Raw genomic sequence first — 21898 nt, 5'->3', positions numbered from 1 at the left:
TCCCAGCCAATCGGTGGATGGCCATTGCAGTCCCCGCCACCTCAAATGGCCTGACGATGGTATGGACGTAAGCCACCTTTCATCTTCTTCCTATTGCATCTCTTCTACAATGTGAAATGCTTTTTACAATTGTGTAGGTGTACAATCTGCGGCGCTGGGCGGCTTTCGGAGAGAGAAGTGAAAAAGCTTACGGCACCTGGGATTCCCAGGCGGTCTTCCATCCAGGTACTAACCAGGCCCTGCTCTGCTTAGCTTCCGAGATCAGACGAGATCGGGCGGAACCAGAGAGGTATGGCAGTAAGCTGCTTTTTATCTTTTTCCTAATCCTTTAAAACGTGTCAAAGATAATCAGAAGAGTTTGTTTTTCTAAAATTGAAGCAGTTCTTAGGATTGGCAAGAGAGGTTCCTAAAACCTGAAGGTAACTTTACTTTTCTTCACTGGCAATTCTAACATGTTGGGTTAGCACCTGTATTTGAACGGCTAAATTACAAACAAAAGTATGCCAATTGTTAAATGTTGATCAACACTAATTTAGCAACCATGAAACGGAATCATTTTTGATGATATTGTCTAAGTTCCTTATATATCCAACGTTAAAACAACACTAAACATGCATCTCTTCGACAATGTGATATACTTTTTGTAATTTGTAGGTGTACAATCTGCGGCGCTCGGCGGCTTCCGGAGAGAAGTGAAAAAGCTTACGGCACCTGGGATTCCCAGGCGGTCTTCCATCCAGGTACTAACCAGGCCCTGCTCTGCTTAGCTTCCGAGATCAGACGAGATCGGGCGGAACCAGAGAGGTATGGCCGTAAGCTGCTCTTTATCTTTTTCCTAATCCTTTATAATGCGTCAAAAAATTATGTCACGCCTGCCGTTGGCATCTTTGTGTGGGTTAAATAAGGGTATGCAAAGAAGGCTGTGACATCCTATGCCGAAAATTGGATGGACTAGAGAAGACCCGCCCAGGAGTCCAAGCCAATCGGTGGATGGCCATTGCAGTCCCCGCCACCTCAAATGGCCTGACGATGGTATGGACGTAAGCCACCTTTCATCTTCTTCCTATTGCATCTCTTCTACAATGTGAAATGCTTTTTACAATTGTGTAGGTGTACAATCTGCGGCGCTGGGCGGCTTTCGGAGAGAGAAGTGAAAAAGCTTACGGCACCTGGGATTCCCAGGCGGTCTTCCATCCAGGTACTAACCAGGCCCTGCTCTGCTTAGCTTCCGAGATCAGACGAGATCGGGCGGAACCAGAGAGGTATGGCCGTAAGCTGCTTTTCATCTTTTTCCTAATCCTTTAAAACGTGTCAAAGTTAATCAGAAGTTTCTTTTTCTAAAATTGAAGCAGTTCTTAGCATTGGCAAGAGAGGTTCCTAAAGCCTGAAGGTAACTTTACTTTTCTTCACTGGCAATTCTAACATGTTGGGTTAGCACCTGTATTTCAACGGCTAAATTACAAACAATAGTATGCCAATCGTAAATGTTGATCAACACTAATTTAGCAATCATGAAACGGAATCATTTTGGATAATATTGTCTAATTTCCTTTCATATCCAACGTTAAAACAACACTAAACATGCACCTCTTCTACAATGTGAAATTTTTTTTACAATTGTGTAGGTGTACAATCTACGGCGCTGGGCGGCTTTCAGAGAGAGAAGTGAAAAAGCTTACGGCACCTGGGATTCCCAGGCGGTCTTCCATCCAGGTACTAACCAGGCCCTACTCTGCTTAGCTTCCGAGATCAGACGAGATCGGGCGGAACTTTTTTTTTTTATCTTTTATTATCAAAAATACATGACATTTTATTTTAAAATACATACAACCCAGAGGGTACCGACATACAAAACAAAATAAAACACTACACAAAACCATACGAAAGAAAACCCTAAAACAAAGGGCCTTCTAGGGGGTAATCCACACAACCTTATTTTCACACAACCATATGGTTCACAAGGAGAAGCATAACTTCTCTTCATCAATGCTACATATTGTGGTACCTTCCATAAAATGTTTCTTGCACCATTCCCTTTTACACATAAATAACAGCTTTACATGCGCTTTAAACATATTCTTAAACATTTCAATTACGTCTGTTTTTTTGTGATCAAATAGCGCCCTGTTCCTTTTTAAGAGTACCGCATATCTCGCAAAGCCAAGAATGGTGTTGGTTGCAATTGTTGTACTATCTTTCTTTTTTGGCAAGCCAAAAAGCCAGACCCACTCCCACTGGCCAATGTGTTTGGCCCCCACTCCACAACAGGTCGTCAATATAGATTTGATATATGTGTGAATGGAATTTAAACCGGAACATTTCAAAAATAGATGCTCCAGATCTTCGTCTTCCCTTTCACACACAGCACACGTCCTTTGACAAATGTTTTTGTGGATCTGATGCAGGACAATACTAGTGTATATCCTCCTGTGCCTCAGCTTGAAATCTGCTTGGAATAAAGCATGTGGTAGGTGAGGTACATCTAAATTTAACCAAATGGTCCCCATCTGCTCATCTGGGAAAAGTTCCTTCCACCTTTTCTCCGATGCAGGCTTCATGGCCACTTTCCGTACCAGTATGTTATAAATGCATTTTGTTTTGGCTTTACCTATTGGCGTATACTTGTCCCCGAGGCACAGAAGGAATTCCATTTCATCGTCCTGCATCCGCTCCTCGTCATCTGTAAGGTGTAACCAATCATTGTCCACACAGTTAAATACTCTTGCACCAACATCTCTAATTTGTTTTGCTCTATACCTAACATTGGCTCTTTTGAGGCCTACTTCCGTTTTGTTTATATCAAAAACCCAATCTCCTGCTGCTTTACATATGCTCCCCAAGGAGGTCAACCCCGCACTCTCGAGTGCTTTCGACACAATGGGCCTTCCTGCATAAACAAAGAAAGGGGAGTTGAGAAAAGGTAACTGCATCACGTGCGCTCTCCATTTGCAGTCAAGGCTGAGGTGGGGAAGAATCTTGTCCCAAGCCTCCAGCACCTCACGATAGAACCCCGGCAGCCCCCCAATCACATCCCTGGGACTGAAGGCACCTAAATTGAAGTAGCTCTTCTCTCCGTATTCAGCCAGGAGCCCTGCCAGGGTGTCTTTCCAAGGATGCTTCCTCTTCGCATCCAAAAACCGTCCAAGCATTTTAACCCTTAGCGCATCTCTTTTGGCACCAATATCCATCAGAGTTAGACCCCCCTCCTCTTTCTTAGCTATTAAGGTCTTGCGTGCTATCATATTTCCCTTCCCTCTCCACAAAAAAGAGGATGTCACACTATTCAGAGAATGGAGCGCCCATTCGGGCAGCTCGCAAGATCCCAAAATATGTACAATTGTTGACAGTACCAGCGCATTACACACTTTTACCTTCCCTCTGATGGTAAGCCCACGGGCCTGCCACATATTACAGATATTTCTAGTTCGTTTTATGGCTTCATGCCAGTTTTTATCCCGGGCAGCGCTTTCGTTTTTCCCTATATACACTCCTAAAACTTTCCTCTCATCTACTAATTTGAAACCCCATTTATTTATATCCATGCTATCTTCTTTAAACACCATTATTTCTGATTTCCCACTGTTAACTTTAGCTCCCGAAGCCTTTTCGTAATCATTAATATGATTCATTACCCTCTCTATATATGTACTATTTCTTAAAAATATATTAATATCATCTGCATACTGTACTACTTTTAAATTCCTATTCCCATTCGTATTGATCCCCACTATCCTATCATCGTTATTTATCATTAAAGCCAACGGTTCTACCACCAGGCTGAAGAGCGTAGCTGACATAGGGCATCCCTGTCGTATTGACCTCCGCAGCCCCACCTGATCGGTCAGGAACCCATTTACCTTAATCCTGCTTCTGGCATTCACATACAATAATTTAACCCAGTTAATATATCTCTCCCCAAAACCATATTTACTTAACACCTCCCACAAAAAACTATGCTCTACTCGATCAAACGCTTTCTCTAGATCGATCCCCAATAAACACCCACCTTCCCTATTTAGGATCCCCACTACATTTTTTACCGTTATTATATTATCATTAATCTCCCTGCCTGGAATACCATACGTTTGCGTTTCTGTAACAATACCTTTTATCACCTCCCTCATCCTAAAGGCTAATATTTTTGCAATGATTTTATAATCCATATTTAAAACACTTATTGGTCTGTAATAGTCTAACTTATCTTTACTCCCTTTCTTCTTGTATATTAATGTGATGATCCCCTCCGTAAGCTTATCTGAAGTTTTTTTTTCCTTCTCCATTTCTTCAAACACTTGAAGCAGGATTGGGGAGAAAAACTCTGGGAAACCCTGATACAGTTCTGCCGTAAGTCCGTCGGACCCCGGGCTCTTATTCTTTTTAAGATTTTTGATTGCAGTCTCTATGTCCTGTACAGCTATATCCTTATCACAAAGGACTTTTACGGCACCTGGGATTCCCAGGCGGTCTTCCATCCAGGTACTAACCAGGCCCTGCTCTGCTTAGCTTCCGAGATCAGACGAGATCGGGCGGAACCAGAGAGGTATGGCCGTAAGCTGCTTTTTACCTTTTTCCTAATCCTTTAAAACGTGTCAAAGATAATCAGAAGAGTTTGTTTTTCTAAAATTGAAGCAGTTCTTAGGATTGGCAAGAGAGGTTCCTAAAACCTGAAGGTAACTTTACTTTTCTTCACTGGCAATTCTAACATGTTGGGTTAGCACCTGTATTTGAACGGCTAAATTACAAACAAAAGTATGCCAATTGTTAAATGTTGATCAACACTAATTTAGCAACCATGAAACGGAATCATTTTTGATGATATTGTCTAAGTTCCTTATATATCCAACGTTAAAACAACACTAAACATGCATCTCTTCGACAATGTGATATACTTTTTGTAATTTGTAGGTGTACAATCTGCGGCGCTCGGCGGCTTCCAGAGAGAAGTGAAAAAGCTTACGGCACCTGGGATTCCCAGGCGGTCTTCCATCCAGGTACTAACCAGGCCCTGCTCTGCTTAGCTTCCGAGATCAGACGAGATCGGGCGGAACCAGAGAGGTATGGCCGTAAGCTGCTTTTTATCTTTTTCCTAATCCTTTATAATGCGTCAAAAAATTATGTCACGCCTGCCGTTGGCATCTTTGTGTGGGTTAAATAAGGGTATGCAAAGAAGGCTGTGACATCCTATGCCGAAAATTGGATGGACTAGAGAAGACCCGCCCAGGAGTCCCAGCCAATCGGTGGATGGCCATTGCAGTCCCCGCCACCTCAAATGGCCTGACGATGGTATGGACGTAAGCCACCTTTCATCTTCTTCCTATTGCATCTCTTCTACAATGTGAAATGCTTTTTACAATTGTGTAGGTGTACAATCTGCGGCGCTGGGCGGCTTTCGGAGAGAGAAGTGAAAAAGCTTACGGCACCTGGGATTCCCAGGCGGTCTTCCATCCAGGTACTAACCAGGCCCTGCTCTGCTTAGCTTCCGAGATCAGACGAGATCGGGCGGAACCAGAGAGGTATGGCCGTAAGCTGCTTTTTACCTTTTTCCTAATCCTTTAAAACGTGTCAAAGATAATCAGAAGAGTTTCTTTTTCTAAAATTGAAGCAGTTCTTAGGATTGGCAAGAGAGGTTCCTAAAACCTGAAGGTAACTTTACTTTTCTTCACTGGCAATTCTAACATGTTGGGTTAGCACCTGTATTTCAACGGCTAAATTACAAACAAAAGTATGCCAATTGTTAAATGTTGATCAACACTAATTTAGCAACCATGAAACGGAATCAATTTTGATGATATTGTCTAAGTTCCTTATATATCCAACGTTAAAACAACACTAAACATGCATCTCTTCGACAATGTGATATACTTTTTGTAATTTGTAGGTGTACAATCTGCGGCGCTCGGCGGCTTCCAGAGAGAAGTGAAAAAGCTTACGGCACCTGGGATTCCCCTAATCCTTTATAATGCGTCAAAAAATTATGTCACGCCTGCCGTTGGCATCTTTGTGTGGGTTAAATAAGGGTATGCAAAGAAGGCTGTGACATCCTATGCCGAAAATTGGATGGACTAGAGAAGACCCGCCCAGGAGTCCCAGCCAATCGGTGGATGGCCATTGCAGTCCCCGCCACCTCAAATGGCCTGACGATGGTATGGACGTAAGCCACCTTTCATCTTCTTCCTATTGCATCTCTTCTACAATGTGAAATGCTTTTTACAATTGTGTAGGTGTACAATCTGCGGCGCTGGGCGGCTTTCGGAGAGAGAAGTGAAAAAGCTTACGGCACCTGGGATTCCCAGGCGGTCTTCCATCCAGGTACTAACCAGGCCCTGCTCTGCTTAGCTTCCGAGATCAGACGAGATCGGGCGGAACCAGAGAGGTAAGGCCGTAAGCTGCTCTTTATCTTTTTCCTAATCCTTTATAATGCGTCAAAAAATTATGTCACGCCTGCCGTTGGCATCTTTGTGTGGGTTAAATAAGGGTATGCAAAGAAGGCTGTGACATCCTATGCCGAAAATTGGATGGACTAGAGAAGACCCGCCCAGGAGTCCCAGCCAATCGGTGGATGGCCATTGCAGTCCCCGCCACCTCAAATGGCCTGACGATGGTATGGACGTAAGCCACCTTTCATCTTCTTCCTATTGCATCTCTTCTACAATGTGAAATGCTTTTTACAATTGTGTAGGTGTACAATCTGCGGCGCTGGGCGGCTTTCGGAGAGAGAAGTGAAAAAGCTTACGGCACCTGGGATTCCCAGGCGGTCTTCCATCCAGGTACTAACCAGGCCCTGCTCTGCTTAGCTTCCGAGATCAGACGAGATCGGGCGGAACCAGAGAGGTATGGCAGTAAGCTGCTTTTTATCTTTTTCCTAATCCTTTAAAACGTGTCAAAGATAATCAGAAGAGTTTGTTTTTCTAAAATTGAAGCAGTTCTTAGGATTGGCAAGAGAGGTTCCTAAAACCTGAAGGTAACTTTACTTTTCTTCACTGGCAATTCTAACATGTTGGGTTAGCACCTGTATTTGAACGGCTAAATTACAAACAAAAGTATGCCAATTGTTAAATGTTGATCAACACTAATTTAGCAACCATGAAACGGAATCATTTTTGATGATATTGTCTAAGTTCCTTATATATCCAACGTTAAAACAACACTAAACATGCATCTCTTCGACAATGTGATATACTTTTTGTAATTTGTAGGTGTACAATCTGCGGCGCTCGGCGGCTTCCGGAGAGAAGTGAAAAAGCTTACGGCACCTGGGATTCCCAGGCGGTCTTCCATCCAGGTACTAACCAGGCCCTGCTCTGCTTAGCTTCCGAGATCAGACGAGATCGGGCGGAACCAGAGAGGTATGGCCGTAAGCTGCTCTTTATCTTTTTCCTAATCCTTTATAATGCGTCAAAAAATTATGTCACGCCTGCCGTTGGCATCTTTGTGTGGGTTAAATAAGGGTATGCAAAGAAGGCTGTGACATCCTATGCCGAAAATTGGATGGACTAGAGAAGACCCGCCCAGGAGTCCCAGCCAATCGGTGGATGGCCATTGCAGTCCCCGCCACCTCAAATGGCCTGACGATGGTATGGACGTAAGCCACCTTTCATCTTCTTCCTATTGCATCTCTTCTACAATGTGAAATGCTTTTTACAATTGTGTAGGTGTACAATCTGCGGCGCTGGGCGGCTTTCGGAGAGAGAAGTGAAAAAGCTTACGGCACCTGGGATTCCCAGGCGGTCTTCCATCCAGGTACTAACCAGGCCCTGCTCTGCTTAGCTTCCGAGATCAGACGAGATCGGGCGGAACCAGAGAGGTATGGCAGTAAGCTGCTTTTTATCTTTTTCCTAATCCTTTAAAACGTGTCAAAGATAATCAGAAGAGTTTGTTTTTCTAAAATTGAAGCAGTTCTTAGGATTGGCAAGAGAGGTTCCTAAAACCTGAAGGTAACTTTACTTTTCTTCACTGGCAATTCTAACATGTTGGGTTAGCACCTGTATTTGAACGGCTAAATTACAAACAAAAGTATGCCAATTGTTAAATGTTGATCAACACTAATTTAGCAACCATGAAACGGAATCATTTTTGATGATATTGTCTAAGTTCCTTATATATCCAACGTTAAAACAACACTAAACATGCATCTCTTCGACAATGTGATATACTTTTTGTAATTTGTAGGTGTACAATCTGCGGCGCTCGGCGGCTTCCGGAGAGAAGTGAAAAAGCTTACGGCACCTGGGATTCCCAGGCGGTCTTCCATCCAGGTACTAACCAGGCCCTGCTCTGCTTAGCTTCCGAGATCAGACGAGATCGGGCGGAACCAGAGAGGTATGGCCGTAAGCTGCTCTTTATCTTTTTCCTAATCCTTTATAATGCGTCAAAAAATTATGTCACGCCTGCCGTTGGCATCTTTGTGTGGGTTAAATAAGGGTATGCAAAGAAGGCTGTGACATCCTATGCCGAAAATTGGATGGACTAGAGAAGACCCGCCCAGGAGTCCAAGCCAATCGGTGGATGGCCATTGCAGTCCCCGCCACCTCAAATGGCCTGACGATGGTATGGACGTAAGCCACCTTTCATCTTCTTCCTATTGCATCTCTTCTACAATGTGAAATGCTTTTTACAATTGTGTAGGTGTACAATCTGCGGCGCTGGGCGGCTTTCGGAGAGAGAAGTGAAAAAGCTTACGGCACCTGGGATTCCCAGGCGGTCTTCCATCCAGGTACTAACCAGGCCCTGCTCTGCTTAGCTTCCGAGATCAGACGAGATCGGGCGGAACCAGAGAGGTATGGCCGTAAGCTGCTTTTTATCTTTTTCCTAATCCTTTAAAACGTGTCAAAGATAATCAGAAGAGTTTCTTTTTCTAAAATTGAAGCAGTTCTTAGGATTGGCAAGAGAGGTTCCTAAAACCTGAAGGTAACTTTACTTTTCTTCACTGGCAATTCTAACATGTTGGGTTAGCACCTGTATTTCAACGGCTAAATTACAAACAAAAGTATGCCAATTGTTAAATGTTGATCAACACTAATTTAGCAACCATGAAACGGAATCAATTTTGATGATATTGTCTAAGTTCCTTATATATCCAACGTTAAAACAACACTAAACATGCATCTCTTCGACAATGTGATATACTTTTTGTAATTTGTAGGTGTACAATCTGCGGCGCTCGGCGGCTTCCGGAGAGAAGTGAAAAGGCTTACGGCACCTGGGATTCCCAGGCGGTCTTCCATCCAGGTACTAACCAGGCCCTGCTCTGCTTAGCTTCCGAGATCAGACGAGATCGGGCGGAACCAGAGAGGTATGGCCGTAAGCTGCTTTTTATCTTTTTCCTAATCCTTTATAATGCGTCAAAAAATTATGTCACGCCTGCCGTTGGCATCTTTGTGTGGGTTAAATAAGGGTATGCAAAGAAGGCTGTGACATCCTATGCCGAAAATTGGATGGACTAGAGAAGACCCGCCCAGGAGTCCCAGCCAATCGGTGGATGGCCATTGCAGTCCCCGCCACCTCAAATGGCCTGACGATGGTATGGACGTAAGCCACCTTTCATCTTCTTCCTATTGCATCTCTTCTACAATGTGAAATGCTTTTTACAATTGTGTAGGTGTACAATCTGCGGCGCTGGGCGGCTTTCGGAGAGAGAAGTGAAAAAGCTTACGGCACCTGGGATTCCCAGGCGGTCTTCCATCCAGGTACTAACCAGGCCCTGCTCTGCTTAGCTTCCGAGATCAGACGAGATCGGGCGGAACCAGAGAGGTATGGCCGTAAGCTGCTTTTTACCTTTTTCCTAATCCTTTAAAACGTGTCAAAGATAATCAGAAGAGTTTCTTTTTCTAAAATTGAAGCAGTTCTTAGGATTGGCAAGAGAGGTTCCTAAAACCTGAAGGTAACTTTACTTTTCTTCACTGGCAATTCTAACATGTTGGGTTAGCACCTGTATTTCAACGGCTAAATTACAAACAAAAGTATGCCAATTGTTAAATGTTGATCAACACTAATTTAGCAACCATGAAACGGAATCAATTTTGATGATATTGTCTAAGTTCCTTATATATCCAACGTTAAAACAACACTAAACATGCATCTCTTCGACAATGTGATATACTTTTTGTAATTTGTAGGTGTACAATCTGCGGCGCTCGGCGGCTTCCAGAGAGAAGTGAAAAAGCTTACGGCACCTGGGATTCCCCTAATCCTTTATAATGCGTCAAAAAATTATGTCACGCCTGCCGTTGGCATCTTTGTGTGGGTTAAATAAGGGTATGCAAAGAAGGCTGTGACATCCTATGCCGAAAATTGGATGGACTAGAGAAGACCCGCCCAGGAGTCCCAGCCAATCGGTGGATGGCCATTGCAGTCCCCGCCACCTCAAATGGCCTGACGATGGTATGGACGTAAGCCACCTTTCATCTTCTTCCTATTGCATCTCTTCTACAATGTGAAATGCTTTTTACAATTGTGTAGGTGTACAATCTGCGGCGCTGGGCGGCTTTCGGAGAGAGAAGTGAAAAAGCTTACGGCACCTGGGATTCCCAGGCGGTCTTCCATCCAGGTACTAACCAGGCCCTGCTCTGCTTAGCTTCCGAGATCAGACGAGATCGGGCGGAACCAGAGAGGTAAGGCCGTAAGCTGCTCTTTATCTTTTTCCTAATCCTTTATAATGCGTCAAAAAATTATGTCACGCCTGCCGTTGGCATCTTTGTGTGGGTTAAATAAGGGTATGCAAAGAAGGCTGTGACATCCTATGCCGAAAATTGGATGGACTAGAGAAGACCCGCCCAGGAGTCCCAGCCAATCGGTGGATGGCCATTGCAGTCCCCGCCACCTCAAATGGCCTGACGATGGTATGGACGTAAGCCACCTTTCATCTTCTTCCTATTGCATCTCTTCTACAATGTGAAATGCTTTTTACAATTGTGTAGGTGTACAATCTGCGGCGCTGGGCGGCTTTCGGAGAGAGAAGTGAAAAAGCTTACGGCACCTGGGATTCCCAGGCGGTCTTCCATCCAGGTACTAACCAGGCCCTGCTCTGCTTAGCTTCCGAGATCAGACGAGATCGGGCGGAACCAGAGAGGTATGGCAGTAAGCTGCTTTTTATCTTTTTCCTAATCCTTTAAAACGTGTCAAAGATAATCAGAAGAGTTTGTTTTTCTAAAATTGAAGCAGTTCTTAGGATTGGCAAGAGAGGTTCCTAAAACCTGAAGGTAACTTTACTTTTCTTCACTGGCAATTCTAACATGTTGGGTTAGCACCTGTATTTGAACGGCTAAATTACAAACAAAAGTATGCCAATTGTTAAATGTTGATCAACACTAATTTAGCAACCATGAAACGGAATCATTTTTGATGATATTGTCTAAGTTCCTTATATATCCAACGTTAAAACAACACTAAACATGCATCTCTTCGACAATGTGATATACTTTTTGTAATTTGTAGGTGTACAATCTGCGGCGCTCGGCGGCTTCCGGAGAGAAGTGAAAAAGCTTACGGCACCTGGGATTCCCAGGCGGTCTTCCATCCAGGTACTAACCAGGCCCTGCTCTGCTTAGCTTCCGAGATCAGACGAGATCGGGCGGAACCAGAGAGGTATGGCCGTAAGCTGCTCTTTATCTTTTTCCTAATCCTTTATAATGCGTCAAAAAATTATGTCACGCCTGCCGTTGGCATCTTTGTGTGGGTTAAATAAGGGTATGCAAAGAAGGCTGTGACATCCTATGCCGAAAATTGGATGGACTAGAGAAGACCCGCCCAGGAGTCCCAGCCAATCGGTGGATGGCCATTGCAGTCCCCGCCACCTCAAATGGCCTGACGATGGTATGGACGTAAGCCACCTTTCATCTTCTTCCTATTGCATCTCTTCTACAATGTGAAATGCTTTTTACAATTGTGTAGGTGTACAATCTGCGGCGCTGGGCGGCTTTCGGAGAGAGAAGTGAAAAAGCTTACGGCACCTGGGATTCCCAGGCGGTCTTCCATCCAGGTACTAACCAGGCCCTGCTCTGCTTAGCTTCCGAGATCAGACGAGATCGGGCGGAACCAGAGAGGTATGGCAGTAAGCTGCTTTTTATCTTTTTCCTAATCCTTTAAAACGTGTCAAAGATAATCAGAAGAGTTTGTTTTTCTAAAATTGAAGCAGTTCTTAGGATTGGCAAGAGAGGTTCCTAAAACCTGAAGGTAACTTTACTTTTCTTCACTGGCAATTCTAACATGTTGGGTTAGCACCTGTATTTGAACGGCTAAATTACAAACAAAAGTATGCCAATTGTTAAATGTTGATCAACACTAATTTAGCAACCATGAAACGGAATCATTTTTGATGATATTGTCTAAGTTCCTTATATATCCAACGTTAAAACAACACTAAACATGCATCTCTTCGACAATGTGATATACTTTTTGTAATTTGTAGGTGTACAATCTGCGGCGCTCGGCGGCTTCCGGAGAGAAGTGAAAAAGCTTACGGCACCTGGGATTCCCAGGCGGTCTTCCATCCAGGTACTAACCAGGCCCTGCTCTGCTTAGCTTCCGAGATCAGACGAGATCGGGCGGAACCAGAGAGGTATGGCCGTAAGCTGCTCTTTATCTTTTTCCTAATCCTTTATAATGCGTCAAAAAATTATGTCACGCCTGCCGTTGGCATCTTTGTGTGGGTTAAATAAGGGTATGCAAAGAAGGCTGTGACATCCTATGCCGAAAATTGGATGGACTAGAGAAGACCCGCCCAGGAGTCCAAGCCAATCGGTGGATGGCCATTGCAGTCCCCGCCACCTCAAATGGCCTGACGATGGTATGGACGTAAGCCACCTTTCATCTTCTTCCTATTGCATCTCTTCTACAATGTGAAATGCTTTTTACAATTGTGTAGGTGTACAATCTGCGGCGCTGGGCGGCTTTCGGAGAGAGAAGTGAAAAAGCTTACGGCACCTGGGATTCCCAGGCGGTCTTCCATCCAGGTACTAACCAGGCCCTGCTCTGCTTAGCTTCCGAGATCAGACGAGATCGGGCGGAACCAGAGAGGTATGGCCGTAAGCTGCTTTTTATCTTTTTCCTAATCCTTTAAAACGTGTCAAAGATAATCAGAAGAGTTTCTTTTTCTAAAATTGAAGCAGTTCTTAGGATTGGCAAGAGAGGTTCCTAAAACCTGAAGGTAACTTTACTTTTCTTCACTGGCAATTCTAACATGTTGGGTTAGCACCTGTATTTCAACGGCTAAATTACAAACAAAAGTATGCCAATTGTTAAATGTTGATCAACACTAATTTAGCAACCATGAAACGGAATCAATTTTGATGATATTGTCTAAGTTCCTTATATATCCAACGTTAAAACAACACTAAACATGCATCTCTTCGACAATGTGATATACTTTTTGTAATTTGTAGGTGTACAATCTGCGGCGCTCGGCGGCTTCCGGAGAGAAGTGAAAAGGCTTACGGCACCTGGGATTCCCAGGCGGTCTTCCATCCAGGTACTAACCAGGCCCTGCTCTGCTTAGCTTCCGAGATCAGACGAGATCGGGCGGAACCAGAGAGGTATGGCCGTAAGCTGCTTTTCATCTTTTTCCTAATCCTTTAAAACGTGTCAAAGTTAATCAGAAGTTTCTTTTTCTAAAATTGAAGCAGTTCTTAGCATTGGCAAGAGAGGTTCCTAAAGCCTGAAGGTAACTTTACTTTTCTTCACTGGCAATTCTAACATGTTGGGTTAGCACCTGTATTTCAACGGCTAAATTACAAACAATAGTATGCCAATCGTAAATGTTGATCAACACTAATTTAGCAATCATGAAACGGAATCATTTTGGATAATATTGTCTAATTTCCTTTCATATCCAACGTTAAAACAACACTAAACATGCACCTCTTCTACAATGTGAAATTTTTTTTACAATTGTGTAGGTGTACAATCTACGGCGCTGGGCGGCTTTCAGAGAGAGAAGTGAAAAAGCTTACGGCACCTGGGATTCCCAGGCGGTCTTCCATCCAGGTACTAACCAGGCCCTACTCTGCTTAGCTTCCGAGATCAGACGAGATCGGGCGGAACTTTTTTTTTTTATCTTTTATTATCAAAAATACATGACATTTTATTTTAAAATACATACAACCCAGAGGGTACCGACATACAAAACAAAATAAAACACTACACAAAACCATACGAAAGAAAACCCTAAAACAAAGGGCCTTCTAGGGGGTAATCCACACAACCTTATTTTCACACAACCATATGGTTCACAAGGAGAAGCATAACTTCTCTTCATCAATGCTACATATTGTGGTACCTTCCATAAAATGTTTCTTGCACCATTCCCTTTTACACATAAATAACAGCTTTACATGCGCTTTAAACATATTCTTAAACATTTCAATTACGTCTGTTTTTTTGTGATCAAATAGCGCCCTGTTCCTTTTTAAGAGTACCGCATATCTCGCAAAGCCAAGAATGGTGTTGGTTGCAATTGTTGTACTATCTTTCTTTTTTGGCAAGCCAAAAAGCCAGACCCACTCCCACTGGCCAATGTGTTTGGCCCCCACTCCACAACAGGTCGTCAATATAGATTTGATATATGTGTGAATGGAATTTAAACCGGAACATTTCAAAAATAGATGCTCCAGATCTTCGTCTTCCCTTTCACACACAGCACACGTCCTTTGACAAATGTTTTTGTGGATCTGATGCAGGACAATACTAGTGTATATCCTCCTGTGCCTCAGCTTGAAATCTGCTTGGAATAAAGCATGTGGTAGGTGAGGTACATCTAAATTTAACCAAATGGTCCCCATCTGCTCATCTGGGAAAAGTTCCTTCCACCTTTTCTCCGATGCAGGCTTCATGGCCACTTTCCGTACCAGTATGTTATAAATGCATTTTGTTTTGGCTTTACCTATTGGCGTATACTTGTCCCCGAGGCACAGAAGGAATTCCATTTCATCGTCCTGCATCCGCTCCTCGTCATCTGTAAGGTGTAACCAATCATTGTCCACACAGTTAAATACTCTTGCACCAACATCTCTAATTTGTTTTGCTCTATACCTAACATTGGCTCTTTTGAGGCCTACTTCCGTTTTGTTTATATCAAAAACCCAATCTCCTGCTGCTTTACATATGCTCCCCAAGGAGGTCAACCCCGCACTCTCGAGTGCTTTCGACACAATGGGCCTTCCTGCATAAACAAAGAAAGGGGAGTTGAGAAAAGGTAACTGCATCACGTGCGCTCTCCATTTGCAGTCAAGGCTGAGGTGGGGAAGAATCTTGTCCCAAGCCTCCAGCACCTCACGATAGAACCCCGGCAGCCCCCCAATCACATCCCTGGGACTGAAGGCACCTAAATTGAAGTAGCTCTTCTCTCCGTATTCAGCCAGGAGCCCTGCCAGGGTGTCTTTCCAAGGATGCTTCCTCTTCGCATCCAAAAACCGTCCAAGCATTTTAACCCTTAGCGCATCTCTTTTGGCACCAATATCCATCAGAGTTAGACCCCCCTCCTCTTTCTTAGCTATTAAGGTCTTGCGTGCTATCATATTTCCCTTCCCTCTCCACAAAAAAGAGGATGTCACACTATTCAGAGAATGGAGCGCCCATTCGGGCAGCTCGCAAGATCCCAAAATATGTACAATTGTTGACAGTACCAGCGCATTACACACTTTTACCTTCCCTCTGATGGTAAGCCCACGGGCCTGCCACATATTACAGATATTTCTAGTTCGTTTTATGGCTTCATGCCAGTTTTTATCCCGGGCAGCGCTTTCGTTTTTCCCTATATACACTCCTAAAACTTTCCTCTCATCTACTAATTTGAAACCCCATTTATTTATATCCATGCTATCTTCTTTAAACACCATTATTTCTGATTTTCCACTGTTAACTTTAGCTCCCGAAGCCTTTTCGTAATCATTTATATGATTCATTACCCTCTCTATATATGTACTATTTCTTAAAAATATATTAATATCATCTGCATACTGTACTACTTTTAAATTCCTATTCCCATTCGTATTGATCCCCACTATCCTATCATCGTTATTTATCATTAAAGCCAACGGTTCTACCACCAGGCTGAAGAGCGTAGCTGACATAGGGCATCCCTGTCGTATTGACCTCCGCAGCCCCACCTGATCGGTCAGGAACCCATTTACCTTAATCCTGCTTCTGGCATTCACATACAATAATTTAACCCAGTTAATATATCTCTCCCCAAAACCATATTTACTTAACACCTCCCACAAAAAACTATGCTCTACTCGATCAAACGCTTTCTCTAGATCGATCCCCAATAAACACCCACCTTCCCTATTTAGGATCCCCACTACATTTTTTACCGTTATTATATTATCATTAATCTCCCTGCCTGGAATACCATACGTTTGCGTTTCTGTAACAATACCTTTTATCACCTCCCTCATCCTAAAGGCTAATATTTTTGCAATGATTTTATAATCCATATTTAAAACACTTATTGGTCTGTAATAGTCTAACTTATCTTTACTCCCTTTCTTCTTGTATATTAATGTGATGATCCCCTCCGTAAGCTTATCTGAAGTTTTTTTTTCCTTCTCCATTTCTTCAAACACTTGAAGCAGGATTGGGGAGAAAAACTCTGGGAAACCCTGATACAGTTCTGCCGTAAGTCCGTCGGACCCCGGGCTCTTATTCTTTTTAAGATTTTTGATTGCAGTCTCTATGTCCTGTACAGCTATATCCTTATCACAAAGGACTTTTACGGCACCTGGGATTCCCAGGCGGTCTTCCATCCAGGTACTAACCAGGCCCTGCTCTGCTTAGCTTCCGAGATCAGACGAGATCGGGCGGAACCAGAGAGGTATGGCCGTAAGCTGCTTTTTATCTTTTTCCTAATCCTTTATAATGCGTCAATGAATTATGACACGCCTGCCGTTGGCATCTTTGTGTGGGTTAAATAAGGGTATGCAAAGAAGGCTGTGACATCCCATGCCGAAAATTGGATGGACTAGAGAAGACCCGCCCAGGGGTCCCAGCCAATCGGTGAATGGCCATTGCAGTCCCCGCCACCTCAAATGGCCTGACGATGGTATGGACGTAAGCCACCTTTCATCTTCTTCCTATTGCATCTCTTCTACAATGTGAAATCTTTTTTACAATTGTGCAGGTGTACAATTTACGGCGCTGGGCGGCTTTCAGAGAGAGAAGTGAAAAAGCTTACGGCACCTGGGATTCCCAGGCGGTCTTCCATCCAGGTACTAACCAGGCCCTGCTCTGCTTAGCTTCCGAGATCAGACGAGATCGGGCGGAACCAGAGAGGTATGGCCGTAAGCTGCTTTTCATCTTTTTCCTAATCCTTTAAAGCGTGTCAAAGATAATCAACAGTTTCTTTTTCTAAAATTGAAGCAGTTCTTAGCATTGGCAAGAGAGGTTCCTAAAGCCTGAAGGTAACTTTACTTTTCTTCACTGGCAATTCTAACATGTTGGGTTAGCACCTGTATTTCAACGGCTAAATTACAAACAAAAGTATGCCAATTGTTAAATGTTGATCAACACTAATTTAGCAACCATGAAACGGAATCAATTTTGATGATATTGTCTAAGTTCCTTATATATCCAACGTTAAAACAACACTAAACATGCATCTCTTCGACAATGTGATGTACTTTTTGTAATTTGTAGGTGTACAATCTGCGGCGCTCGGCGGCTTCCAGAGAGAAGTGAAAAAGCTTACGGCACCTGGGATTCCCAGGCGGTCTTCCATCCAGGTACTAACCAGCGTTAAAACAACACTAAACATTAGAGATGAGCCGGATACTCGGCTTAAACGAGTATCCGGTACGGATAAAGCACTTTTGCAGAGTACGAGTATTATACGAGTAATACGAGTCAATATCTGTGCTCGGATTGAATAAAATTCCTCATTGGGTAGCTGTCTGTGTCTGCGTTCTGTGATTGGCTGGTAGTCACAGCGCCCCTCCACTACACACATACTGTTTGTGTTGCTGCGTCCCGCTCGGCTCACTCACCAGGTTCACGGGTCTTTCCCGATAAATTTAAACGATTTCTTCGCCTTTATTTTTTTTTACTTCGGTTTGTTGTTCTTAACTAGTAGAGTTCAGGTAAACGTGGGGCTTGTTAAGACGTGGTGCTTAAGAATGCGACTCGCATTGCGTCTCTGCTCTAACCAGTTTTTTTTTTACTTCACGCACTGACCTCTCTCTCTCTGTCTGTTTGTCTCTCTCTCTCTCTCTCTCTCTCTCTCTCTCTCTCTAATCAGTTTTTTTTACCGTCTGCTGGCTCTCTTCACGCACTCAGTGTCTGACGTTGACTAGTTGTGTTGAATAACTAAATATTAATATTACAAATTAAGCCACACACACACTTCCTCTCTCTCTCTCATGATCATCAGTGATAAGAATTAAGAAGGAATGCTGTTTTAAACGCAGAAAGGCTTAACCCGACAATTTACGGGGTAAATCCTTCCTACTTCCGGGTTAGGCCCCGCCCATTTTCGGGTTAGGCCCCGCCCAGTCCGAGTACGGATACGGATACAGATAATTCATATGGTTCAACAGATACAGATACAGATTATGCTGTACTCGCTCATCTCAACTAAACATGCATCTCTTCAACAATGTGATATTCTTTTTGTAATTTGTAGGTGTACAATCTGCGGCGCTCGGCAGCTTTCAGAGAGAAGTGAAAAAGCTTACGGCACCTGGGATTCCCAGGCGGTCTTCCATCCAGGTACTAACCAGGCCCTGCTCTGCTTAGCTTCCGAGATCAGACGAGATCGGGCGGAACCAGAGAGGTATGGCCGTGAGCTGCATTTCATCTTTTTCCTAATCCTTTAAAACGTGTCAAAGTTAATCAGAAGTTTCTTTTTCTAAAATTGAAGCAGTTACGGGGTAACACTTTACTTGAATGGGTGTTCATAAGGCTGACATAACATTGTCATAACCATGACATGACAGCTGTCATAAATATCAATGAATACTTATGACAGTTGTCGTTAAGTGTCATTCGGTTAAGTTAAGTTGTGTCACTTTTGATGCAAAGGTGACATTGTTTGAGATGTCCTTGTTAAGACCACTTGACATAAGCCAAGACAACAAAACCTGTCATAAACATGTCATAGCAGACCTCACTGTCAAACTTAAGAAAAACGTTTGGTTTCATATCTTAGAGCGACATTAAACTGTCCTATATCGATGGTTTTGACACTCGCTGTCACAAAACCATTACAACTGTGTCATAAATGTTGTCCCTTTCTTTAAGATGTCGTTAAGTGTAACTACACTGCCAAATGACTTTATAACAGTGTCACGACTGTTTTCTTTGAATTCAAGTAAAGTGGAACAATTAGATTCTTCAATTAATATGTCATTATATGTTATTACATAGTCAAACCAGTTTATAATTGAGTCATAACTGTTTTCTTTGAATTCAAGTAAAGTGGAACAATTTGAATGTTTCGTTAAAATGTCATTAAGTGTTATTACACTGTCAGATGATATAAATACCTTAACAAAAGCAACAAACAAGTCAAGAGGTAGTGTTTCCTTTATGTATTCCAACACAAAACATTTGGTTGTGATTTTTATCCAAAGTGACATTTTGTAACACACAAGCAAGTATCTGCTCAGGAGAGAACATATGAGTCTGACACGACATAGATGCATAAATACCAGCAGACATTGTAGAGAGTCAGATTTTATTTTTTACTTGTTTTTTCACATCATGGAAAAGTCTGCCCAACACACCATTGTAATGGCGTACACCCAACCAGTGGTGCCACACTATCATCTTAAGATGAAGCTTGAGTGATTCAGGAGTACGATTCCCTCTGTGGCGCCATACTTCCAGTTTGTAGCTTTGCCATGCACACTTAATATGCTGAGTATGAGCACCAGTCTCTCGGTCCACAAAGTTGTTTTTATGGCAGACGGAATAATGATCATACCCATACTGGGCAAGTTGCCCTTTGTAGGCACGCCATTCGTCACTGAGGATGGATGTTCTGGGTTTGACATGGCGTCTAATATGACCTATAAGTGTCTTCCTTCTGCGATCCCTGACGAGTCTCAGAATGGGTCTTCTGGAATTCCTGTCGACCTCCAACATCCCAAAGACCCACTGCCGTTCATGGCGCCAAGTGTTGCCAAATCGACCACGATGGTACTAAAAGTAAATGAGAAAACACAATATTTAATAAGGTTTGGACTGTATTACATCTTAACGTGTGTCCTTCCCACGTGCACTGACAGATAAAGTATAAAATATTACTCCTTATAAAATCTTGATCTAAAATTTGTACAGATGCATACAAATATATAGCCCACCTTTCGTTTGTGGGCAAATTTGCTCTCATCAATAACAACAAATCGATGACGACCACCAATCCTCATCGATCTTTTCCTCAGTCGCTTGACAGCAGCAATGCACACCTTCAAATGAGAAAATAAAATATCAGCATCTTGAGGTATGTGGGATGTGGAGTTCTCTGTGTGTGTCTTCTTGTATTTACTTTTTAGCTTGTAGAATAGATGTCCGCTTGTAGGACAGATGGCGTGACCGGATCGGTCCTTATAAGGCAGACAATGTGAATGGTGGAAGAGAGAGCACAGGAAAAATGAAGATAAAATATTATCTGAGATAACACACCTGCGACCGAAGGGAGAGCCAGTTTGAACCCATTTTCAGAGCAAGGCCGAAGGCTGCAGGAGAGAGTACCAGACACTCATTGTTCGGGGAAGGCATTTGTTACAGAAGGATGAACTGGGTTGAACCAACGTTCAAGGGCACCAGAGGGATTAAAACAGGTCAGTGTCAGAAGGCAGGCGGACTTTGGAAGGGATTTGCTTGCGATGCGTATTTCATTGTCTCCAGATATATCTGTGGAGAATTGCTCATGTACAACTTTTTCTTTTCTAAATAAATGTTAAACTTTTTAACTAATTTCCTGTAGTGGATTCTTCTCGTCAACCAACTCGGGTGGATAAGGAATATCCTAACAATTTTGGGGGCTCGTCCGGGATAGGAGTTTCCCCGCAGGGGGGAATTCGGTCCAAGAGCTTTCACCTGCTGAACACTGCGTACTCCCAGGCCGGCCTCAAAACAAGGTAAGCAGAAACCTGTTACATCTAATTCTGCATATTGATTAATCTAAAATAAGGAGTACGCTGTGGATTGGTGGTGAAGGAACCAAATTGATACATGAGCAATTCGCTAAAGTTAATATTAAGGAAACCGGTAAAAGTGCACAACAATAGTGCCGGCGAGTACTATTGGGTTTAGTAGGTACCGGCGAGTACCAAGGGATCTTCTATCCGACACAAACGAAAGGATCAGGGATCCTATTGGGTTTGGTGGGTACCGGCGAGTACCAAGGGATCAATGATCTGACACAAATAAAAGGATTTTGAATCCTAGTCTTTGGTTTGGCCACCCCATCAGTTCCTGACGAGGACTGAAGTCGCTAGGTGAGTGTCCTGGGGATTTGAGGACCCCCGAAAACTGGTCTTTGGTTTGGCAACCCCATCAGACCCTGACGAGGGCTGAAGTCGCTAGGTGAGTGTCCTGGGGATTTGAGGACCCCCGAAAACTGGTCTTTGGTTTGGCAACCCCATCAGACCCTGACGAGGGCTGAAGTAGCTAGGTTGGAGTCCTGGGGATTTGAGGACCCCCGAATCCCAGGGTTAGAGTCCCTAGGAGTAAAAGCTCCTTAAATCCTGGGCTGCAGTCTCTGAGGGTGCAGCTCGTGTGTCTGTGTGTGTGTGTGGGTGCAAGCAAGCAGGAGAGTGAAGAAAAAAAAAAAAAAAAGAGGGGAAACTGAGAACATAGAGGTTAATATAAACTTTCGGTGTAATACATTGATGACCGAGAGGTTAACATAAACTTTCGGTGTAATACATTGATTCTCGGAAGGTTAAGATAAACTTCCGTTGTA

General features: G+C 43.3%; 24 non-coding genes across 24 annotated transcripts; all 24 read right to left on the bottom strand.

The window, feature by feature from the left end:
• Positions 1-184: 184 nt before the first annotated feature.
• On the bottom strand, positions 185-303 carry LOC134119089 (5S ribosomal RNA). Its single transcript, XR_009950651.1, has one exon. It is a non-coding gene; the product is annotated as a 5S ribosomal RNA (ribosomal RNA).
• A 396-nt stretch (positions 304-699) lies between these two features.
• On the bottom strand, positions 700-818 carry LOC134118763 (5S ribosomal RNA). The gene has a single exon (XR_009950324.1). It is a non-coding gene; the product is annotated as a 5S ribosomal RNA (ribosomal RNA).
• A 339-nt stretch (positions 819-1157) lies between these two features.
• Positions 1158-1276, bottom strand: LOC134118752 (5S ribosomal RNA). Its single transcript, XR_009950313.1, has one exon. It is a non-coding gene; the product is annotated as a 5S ribosomal RNA (ribosomal RNA).
• A 3159-nt stretch (positions 1277-4435) lies between these two features.
• Positions 4436-4554, bottom strand: LOC134119145 (5S ribosomal RNA). The gene has a single exon (XR_009950707.1). It is a non-coding gene; the product is annotated as a 5S ribosomal RNA (ribosomal RNA).
• Positions 4555-4950: 396 nt separating this feature from the next.
• Positions 4951-5069, bottom strand: LOC134118741 (5S ribosomal RNA). The gene has a single exon (XR_009950302.1). It is a non-coding gene; the product is annotated as a 5S ribosomal RNA (ribosomal RNA).
• A 339-nt stretch (positions 5070-5408) lies between these two features.
• LOC134118730 (5S ribosomal RNA) lies at positions 5409-5527 on the bottom strand. Its single transcript, XR_009950291.1, has one exon. It is a non-coding gene; the product is annotated as a 5S ribosomal RNA (ribosomal RNA).
• Positions 5528-6268: 741 nt separating this feature from the next.
• On the bottom strand, positions 6269-6387 carry LOC134118751 (5S ribosomal RNA). Its single transcript, XR_009950312.1, has one exon. It is a non-coding gene; the product is annotated as a 5S ribosomal RNA (ribosomal RNA).
• A 339-nt stretch (positions 6388-6726) lies between these two features.
• Positions 6727-6845, bottom strand: LOC134119088 (5S ribosomal RNA). The gene has a single exon (XR_009950650.1). It is a non-coding gene; the product is annotated as a 5S ribosomal RNA (ribosomal RNA).
• A 396-nt stretch (positions 6846-7241) lies between these two features.
• Positions 7242-7360, bottom strand: LOC134118719 (5S ribosomal RNA). Its single transcript, XR_009950280.1, has one exon. It is a non-coding gene; the product is annotated as a 5S ribosomal RNA (ribosomal RNA).
• Positions 7361-7699: 339 nt separating this feature from the next.
• On the bottom strand, positions 7700-7818 carry LOC134119087 (5S ribosomal RNA). The gene has a single exon (XR_009950649.1). It is a non-coding gene; the product is annotated as a 5S ribosomal RNA (ribosomal RNA).
• Positions 7819-8214: 396 nt separating this feature from the next.
• LOC134118710 (5S ribosomal RNA) lies at positions 8215-8333 on the bottom strand. The gene has a single exon (XR_009950271.1). It is a non-coding gene; the product is annotated as a 5S ribosomal RNA (ribosomal RNA).
• Positions 8334-8672: 339 nt separating this feature from the next.
• Positions 8673-8791, bottom strand: LOC134118699 (5S ribosomal RNA). The gene has a single exon (XR_009950260.1). It is a non-coding gene; the product is annotated as a 5S ribosomal RNA (ribosomal RNA).
• A 396-nt stretch (positions 8792-9187) lies between these two features.
• Positions 9188-9306, bottom strand: LOC134117809 (5S ribosomal RNA). Its single transcript, XR_009949365.1, has one exon. It is a non-coding gene; the product is annotated as a 5S ribosomal RNA (ribosomal RNA).
• Positions 9307-9645: 339 nt separating this feature from the next.
• Positions 9646-9764, bottom strand: LOC134118688 (5S ribosomal RNA). The gene has a single exon (XR_009950249.1). It is a non-coding gene; the product is annotated as a 5S ribosomal RNA (ribosomal RNA).
• A 741-nt stretch (positions 9765-10505) lies between these two features.
• On the bottom strand, positions 10506-10624 carry LOC134118750 (5S ribosomal RNA). The gene has a single exon (XR_009950311.1). It is a non-coding gene; the product is annotated as a 5S ribosomal RNA (ribosomal RNA).
• A 339-nt stretch (positions 10625-10963) lies between these two features.
• On the bottom strand, positions 10964-11082 carry LOC134119086 (5S ribosomal RNA). The gene has a single exon (XR_009950648.1). It is a non-coding gene; the product is annotated as a 5S ribosomal RNA (ribosomal RNA).
• A 396-nt stretch (positions 11083-11478) lies between these two features.
• On the bottom strand, positions 11479-11597 carry LOC134118676 (5S ribosomal RNA). Its single transcript, XR_009950237.1, has one exon. It is a non-coding gene; the product is annotated as a 5S ribosomal RNA (ribosomal RNA).
• Positions 11598-11936: 339 nt separating this feature from the next.
• On the bottom strand, positions 11937-12055 carry LOC119202566 (5S ribosomal RNA). Its single transcript, XR_009950647.1, has one exon. It is a non-coding gene; the product is annotated as a 5S ribosomal RNA (ribosomal RNA).
• A 396-nt stretch (positions 12056-12451) lies between these two features.
• Positions 12452-12570, bottom strand: LOC119202567 (5S ribosomal RNA). The gene has a single exon (XR_009950226.1). It is a non-coding gene; the product is annotated as a 5S ribosomal RNA (ribosomal RNA).
• A 339-nt stretch (positions 12571-12909) lies between these two features.
• On the bottom strand, positions 12910-13028 carry LOC134118655 (5S ribosomal RNA). Its single transcript, XR_009950215.1, has one exon. It is a non-coding gene; the product is annotated as a 5S ribosomal RNA (ribosomal RNA).
• Positions 13029-13424: 396 nt separating this feature from the next.
• Positions 13425-13543, bottom strand: LOC134117698 (5S ribosomal RNA). Its single transcript, XR_009949254.1, has one exon. It is a non-coding gene; the product is annotated as a 5S ribosomal RNA (ribosomal RNA).
• Positions 13544-16702: 3159 nt separating this feature from the next.
• On the bottom strand, positions 16703-16821 carry LOC134119144 (5S ribosomal RNA). The gene has a single exon (XR_009950706.1). It is a non-coding gene; the product is annotated as a 5S ribosomal RNA (ribosomal RNA).
• A 339-nt stretch (positions 16822-17160) lies between these two features.
• LOC134118646 (5S ribosomal RNA) lies at positions 17161-17279 on the bottom strand. The gene has a single exon (XR_009950206.1). It is a non-coding gene; the product is annotated as a 5S ribosomal RNA (ribosomal RNA).
• A 1376-nt stretch (positions 17280-18655) lies between these two features.
• LOC134118886 (5S ribosomal RNA) lies at positions 18656-18774 on the bottom strand. Its single transcript, XR_009950447.1, has one exon. It is a non-coding gene; the product is annotated as a 5S ribosomal RNA (ribosomal RNA).
• Between the last annotated feature and the right edge of the window lie 3124 nt (positions 18775-21898).

The sequence above is a fragment of the Pungitius pungitius genome, unplaced genomic scaffold (assembly GCF_949316345.1).
Source record: "Pungitius pungitius unplaced genomic scaffold, fPunPun2.1 scaffold_24, whole genome shotgun sequence".
Classification (NCBI taxonomy): Eukaryota; Metazoa; Chordata; class Actinopteri; order Perciformes; family Gasterosteidae; genus Pungitius; species Pungitius pungitius.
This window is presented reverse-complemented; position numbering and strand designations above follow the sequence as displayed.